This window comes from Panthera onca, chromosome D1 (genome assembly GCF_046562875.1).
Source record: "Panthera onca isolate mPanOnc1 chromosome D1, mPanOnc1 haplotype 2, whole genome shotgun sequence".
NCBI lineage: Eukaryota > Metazoa > Chordata > Mammalia > Carnivora > Felidae > Panthera > Panthera onca.
In genome coordinates this window covers 34,495,218-34,502,553 of record NC_138348.1, presented here as the reverse complement: position 1 = coordinate 34,502,553, position 7,336 = coordinate 34,495,218, and the positions used below count along the sequence as shown (strand labels likewise).

General features: G+C 38.1%; 1 pseudogene; it reads left to right on the top strand.

Annotated features, from left to right (window-relative positions):
• Positions 1-509: 509 nt before the first annotated feature.
• Positions 510-1,477, top strand: LOC132662467 (tRNA-splicing ligase complex subunit RTRAF-like; annotated as a pseudogene).
• Positions 1,478-7,336: the final 5,859 nt, after the last annotated feature.

Genomic DNA, 7,336 nt, shown 5'->3' with positions numbered 1-7,336 from the left:
TAACGCACAGAGATGTTCATAAATGTGTTTAATCTGTTGTTAAAAGGGAAGAAAACTGACTGGAAGCAGTTGCAGTACACATTGTATACTACAGCACCATTACGTACTCACCAAATACATAAGTATTATGAAGGCTAAAGGGACTAAAGGTACCATTTTGGAAATAGCATGTTTAAAATGTTACAAAATAGGAGTGCCTGGGTGGTTCAGTTGGTTAAGCATCCGACTTCAGCTCAGGTCATGATGTCACAGTTTGTGGGTTTGGGCCCCGCGTCGGGCTCTGTGCTGACAGCTTGGAGGCTGGAGCCTGCTTCGGATTCTGTGTCTCCCTCTCTCTCTGCCCCTCTCCTGCTCGTGCTCTGTCTCTGTCTCTCCCTCTCATAAATAAACACTTAAAATTTTTTTTTAATGTTACAAAATAGTTCTTGCTGCATCGCCGGTGCCTGTGCCACCCGCTTCTCCTGGCCTCTCTTCTCCCAGCCACAGCCTGGGAGACCAGAGTGGGGACTATGTTCTGATGCAAGCTGATGGCCCTTAACTACTGCAACCCTGATGGCTTCAACTGTAGCAATGAAATAAAATTTAGAAAATTTACTGTCTGACCTGAAGACCAGAATATCAGACACTACCAGATTGAAGACAGGTAATTAAAGAAAATCCACAGCAGTGACTGGCTTTTTTTTTTTTTAATGTTTATTCATGTATTTTGAGAGAGGGAGAGAGTGTGAGAGAGGGAGCGCACATGCACACGAACAAGGGAGGGACACAGAGAGAGGGAGGGAGAATCCCAAGCAGGCTCCATGTGGTCAGTACAGAGCCCAATGTGGGTCTGGAACTCACAAACCCTGAGATCATGACCTGAGGCGAAACCAAAATCCAATCCTTAACCACTGAGCCACCCAGGAACCCCCAGCCCAAGTTCTTTAAAAAGTACTACAGAGATGTTAACTGTCTTTTCAAGATTCAAGATCAACAGGAAGCCACTGACTGGTTTCTTGGTTTAGCTGTTAGACTTGAACACTGAGACAATGCTGAAAATACAAGGACTTACTACCTGATAATACAAAACATGCTGACAATGCAGCAAAAAATGCAGAGCCATTGATCGGTTTGGATGTAAATACTCCCAATTTTAAGGCTGGTGTAATGGCTTTGGCTAACCGTCAGATTCACTGTCATGATGATTACCTGGTAATGCTTAAGGCAATTCACATTGCGGTCCAGGAGTACCTGAGGCAGGATGCAGCTGCTAAAACAAATGAAACAAAAGAGGATTTGCCTGTTGCTTTAGACAAACATATTCTTGGGTTTGACAGAGGAAATGCAGTTCTTAATGAAGCTGCTCAAAAATCTTGGATTGTTCCATATGGAAGAGATCAGGGAGCTATAGACAAAAATTAATGAAGCCATCGTAGCTGTTCAGGCAATTATTGCTGATCCAAAGACAGAACACAGACTGGGAAAAGTTGGAAGATGAACATTTTAGGATTTCAGCTTCTCACCTACTTAGCATAATTGGGAAGCATGTACGCTCTGGCTTGTGTTTGGAAATCAAATGTCACATTTTCAAAGGAAGAATCCTAGAAAATTGACTATGTTCTGGACATTTACTACCATCACCTTTTCTTTAATAAAGTTCAGGAAAGTGGAAAAAAATATAATGTTACAAAATAGTAAAATATATACATATATACATAAAATAGTATAGCATAGATACATAAAAGGATGTAATTATACAATGATTGCATCTATAGAGGCTTACCATGAAGCAGACACTGTTCTGAACCCTCTACATAGATTATCACAATAAATGCTTACAACACTTCGTGGATGTCAATAATATTTTGTCCCTGTTTATCACTTGCTAGCTATCATAGCTGTTACTGTCATGATCCGAACTAAGCCAATTTCATTTTCACAACTGTTGGGTACTTTTTTGTGGACATTGATGACTTCTTATGATTATATTTCTTTGTCAACACAGACTCACTACCATATGGTACATTTTAACAAGATTTATATTTCAGCCTGAATTTTGTTGCACATGGAGACATTTATCGGTGAGAAGGTATACACAGGTATTCAAATGTATATGCACAGAAGTTACACATCCTCTTTTGGTAAAGCAGGTTAAATCTCAGTGTTCTTTCTTACAACATTGAAAAGTCCTTTGAATAGTCCTTTTAGGCAGATGCAACACACTGTAATGGCAAGTTTAGCAAATTTACTGGTCTCATCAGGGAGGAATTATCTCTAAGGTATGGATACACAGAATCAACTTTGAGCTCAAACCTAAGAGCTCCACTCTAGTACACGGGGAGTTATTTGGATTTTTTTTGGCAAAGGTGTCTACAGAATCTTTATAAACAATCCACATACCTTGTCTACCAGAAATTTCTACACAGAAAGTTATAGAATTTCTAATGTCATTTAGTAATTAAGGAAAAGTCAACTTAAGACCATTTAGTCCAAATTGAAGAGTTTTAGTATGCTGCCCTGGAAGATGCATAATTGATTAAAGAGCTTCAAATATTAAGTAATTGCCCCGAAGAACAGATTGGAGCTAACACATACATATATATTACACAACTTATACTAAAGTGTTTTTAAAGCAACACATTGAAATCTGACTTACTAATTATTTTGATTTACAATTATTACTGTGCAAATGAATGTACAAAACATAATTATAAACCAAATCCTAGGTTGTTGTAGCAGGGAAGAGACAGTATACTGATAACACATAAAGTTAATAGAATACATCGTTTTTGCACAGTTTATGGTACTTCTAAATCCCTGCTAAAAGTCTTTTATTACAACTCTAACTCTGGGGGACTATGGATGAGACACTCCAGGCGGCAACTACAGGTATTTTTAGGGAAAACCTTCCTAAGTTTCAGCCTTACACAAAACTGTACAGCATCTCATAAAGGCCAGAATAAGTAGAACAATACATATACCTGATGAGCTGTTACAAAGAAATTGGGGTGTCTTGATAAGAGTTGAGGTTACATTACAAAAAATAGCCACTTCCTAGTAAAGTAATGTAAAAGCCAGGCAAGTAATGGATAACTTAGAATTAGGACAAATTTTAGAGGGAAGATTCTGGATGTTATCACCTCCCATCCATTTGCCTTTGCTATACTACATAGGGTTTCACCAATTTCCTCATGAGAAAGCATCTTATACTAACTCTCTCATGAGGAACATACATAAAATACATGTTTGCATTGATGGTAGTTGTAAAATGTGGATCAGTTATTCTCACAGTCCTTTACAGTGATTTTAAATAGTGTTATGTCAAACAATCTCTTCTGTATTTGAAAGATATATACTGAGATTGCTACTCATTATGGGCTAGATGGGTGATGGGTATTAAGCAGGGCACTTGTTATGATGAGCACTGGATGTTGTATCAGTGGTGAATCACTCAATTCTACTCCTGAAACCAACATTGCACTGTATGTTTACTAACTAGAATTTAAATACAAATTTGAAAGAAAAAATTGCTGTTCGTTAAAGGTATCAGCACTCTAGGGTCTCCAGAGAGACAGAACAATCAGTGTACTCCTTGTACAGTGTTGTTTTATCAAACTTTTTCCACTTTGACTCGTTCTACTCATGTCCTCTCTTCTCCACACCCCCTTCTAGAGTTTTAGACTCCTCACCTCATTCCCACTGGGTAGAGGTATAAATGAGGTATTATAAAATCCTGAGTTATCTATGTGCAATATTGCAGATTCATTCACCTCTAAGTTCTGTCCCTTCCCTCACACAGCTGTGTGAGGCAATGTGGCCGTACTGGATTACCACTGGACCTCAGCTGTCAGGAGACCACAGCCCATAGCCTTGGCCTCACCAGCCTCCATGGCTTCATCTTCTACTTGCTTGCCTCCATCCTGTCCTCCCTGCTCTTAATTCTCAAAGTGGGAAGAAGGTAGAACAAATATTTTAAATCACGGAAACCTGTCTTGAGGTCTCACTGGAAGCCTTTTCACCTATGTCCTGTTTTGGACATTCCTCTCTGGCATGGCGCACGTCTACTGAATGGGGGCAGGGGATGACCTTTAAAAAAAAAACCAGATTGGAAGGACCACTGCCAGCAATTAACACCATATAAACTTTGTTTTTAAATTGTTGAGTTCGCTGCTTGTTCTGTAACATTATCACTTATATTTGAAGACGAAGAGCCTATAATATTCAGATTAAATGATGCGTGAGACCAAAAAATAAATAAATAAATAAATAAAAATAAGAGATTTGGTGAAAGTATTTGGGTTATTTTTCCCGTAAAACCTTTTTTTTCTCATTTGTGACATAATAATAATGACATAAATAATGACATAAATATATAATAATGCTGTTAATGTTATATTGCCCTATGCTATTCTATTTCATAGAAAAGCTGTGATGTCCCAAAGATTCTTGCACCATATTATAAAGCTTATGGATGGTTTCCCTCTCTATGTTAATGGCACGTTGCCTACTGGTAACGGTGTGGTGTCACGAGCAGAGGATTTCATGCTAAAGGCTGGGTTTGGAATCCTGGCTCTGCTACACTAGCTTGTAGAAGCTACTTGTTCTTTCTTTCTTTTCTTTTTTTCTTTTTACCTTTTTTATTTCATTTGTAAATGGAGGATAGTAATGATCTCTACCTGATGGAGATGTTGTTAGGATTAAATGAGAAAAATGCGTGTAAACTTCTTGCCACAAGTAATTCCGAACTGTGCCTAAAAATAAATAAAAAGTAAAAAATTAAGAAAACAACTTATGTTCCTGGCTCTGTAGTGTGTTGTTCAAATTATTCCTTTAGCTGGTGCAGTTGCAAAGCACATATATAATAATACAAAGGAGAATGTCTTTCATTAATAACATTTAGTAGAGAACACCTCTGCTGTCCTGGAATTTTAAGGATAGAAGTAACATGATATCAAGCTTGTTGCATCTTCATAACTCATTAGCATGCCTTTTCTCAACACAGTTCTACAATTCATGAAGTGCTCCACTCAGCAAGTCCAGGAAATGTGAAGCCTCACCCATTCCCCGTTTCAATAGCATGTTGCATTTACTTATACAACATGGTTACGTGTTCCCAATTTACATAGCAGGATTATTCCCATAGGTCAGCAGATCAATGCAATTTGTGCAACAGTTTTTTTTTTTAATTGTTTTTAATGTTTATTTTATTATTTTTGAGACAGAGAGAGACAGAGCATGAACGGGGGAGGGGCAGAGAGAGAGGGAGACACAGAATCGGAAGCAGGCTCCAGGCTCTGAGCCATCAGCCCAGAGCCCGACGCGGGGCTCGAACTCACGGACCGCAAGATCGTGACCTGAGCCGAAGTCAGATGCTTAACCGACTGAGCCACCCAGGCGCCCCTGTGCAACAGTTTTAAAGTCCAATTTTCTTAATACAAGGACGTGCTGCTGGGCAAAATAACTTTTTAGTAGCATTCAATGCTCAATACTTATTTCGAATGCATTTGCATTTTTATATCTTCATCTGTAATTGGCTATTTTCATATTAAATCAGCTTAGTATTGCACAATTTAGGATGTGATTTGTCAGAATGTTTTGTAAGCACAAAGCATATATTTAAATACTAAGAAGTATGCCTAATAAGTATAATCTGAACTTGAAGATCTGAGTCCCATCATTTGTGATTTGGCTGCAAGATGTACAATGCATAAAATTTCATGATCCATCATCCTATGATTGTTTTGATATTGTGCAAAACTCAAAATTCTAAAAAGAATAACATTTCCTTAAAAATGTGATCAATAATCTCATTGAAATATCCATACCTATATAGCACATCACACACACACTACCATTTCTAAGCCTTTTTTATGATGCATTTATCTTTTTTCTTTCAAACGTTCATTTATTTATTTTGAGAGAGAGACAGAGGAGAGAGAAAAGGCAGGCTTACACGGGAGGGGCAGAGAGGGAGAGAAATCCCAAGCAGGCTCTGGGCTGTCAGTACAGAGCCCAACATGGGACACAATCTCATGAACCGTGAGATCATGACCTGAGCCAAAATCAAGAGTCAGACTCTCAACCGACTGAGCCACCTAGGCACCCTTCTTATGACGCATTTAAACTTCACAATAAATCTAGCAGTTGTTATTTATAATCATCCCTTTTATTGATAAGGAAACTAAGACTAAAGAAAAAAAAAGCAGGAGACTTATTCATGGTTACATACCTAGTAAATGTTAGAATCAGGAAACCAACTGAAGTATCTAAAACCAGATCTCTTATTGTGTTGTTTATCTTTCATTGTTGGACCGATTAAATTATCAAAACATATACATCAAATTATGAAATATAACTTGTACCTGTGTGTACACTGCCCTGCATTTCCATTTCAATCACTCTGCTTCAGGTCAACCTCATCTTTACCTGAACTATCTATGTAGCATTCTAAATGGTTTCCCTGTTTCCTGTTTCTTTCCCTTCAAACTATTCTGAAAATGGCCAGTTCCTAAACCACAGCTCTAATGATGCCAGTTTCCTTTTCAGAAAATGTCTATCTATTTGTTGCCTTTTCAATTGTCAGTGTCAAGGGTGAATGTTAGAATTGAAGAGCCTCAAACAGTTCTTAATCAAGACATGGAATTTTTAACTAACATCCCTGTAAAAAAAACTTCCATACTGTGACGTTAAAAACTTCTAAAATGTTCTATAATCTTTCCTCCACATACCAAACTACCCAAAGTTTTGATTATCTACTGTCAACCTTAAAAACAAAATAACCAGTTATTTAACCAACAAAAATGAGTTTATTCAGAAATAAGAGAGGAATTGCAACTTGGGGTATGCAAACCAGGGAGAACCATAGCCAAGTCCAAAGAATGAAGAAGAGGGCTTGCTTTTATAGAGGAAAGGAGGGCACTGGGAGGGGCTGTTTGGCCCAAAGTTTCATTGGAGAAGAATGAGAGTTCGGGTTGGGGTGGCTTTTCATTGGCTGAGTTGTGGCAGTCTTTCATTGGTTGGGTTGTTGCTGAGCAAGGGGAAAACCTTCCTCCCTGTTGGGTTATGTAAAGGGGTATGTAAAGTAAGCTGCAATAAGTGGATCCCAAGTGAGAACCCTCCTTTCATTGTTTCCCAACTCCATTTAGAATTAGGTTTCCTTTATTCATTTTCACACTACTTTTTCCTTTTTTTTTTTTTTTTTTGCTCTCTGAACTTCTACTGAGAAACACTCAAAAGGGGCTTACAGACCTCTGACACTACCCACACAGCTAAATGCATGGACTCTTTTACTTCTATTTTCTCTTTCTCCACTTCCTTATGTAGAACTGTTCTCGGAGTAAGGACACCATTGTATTTC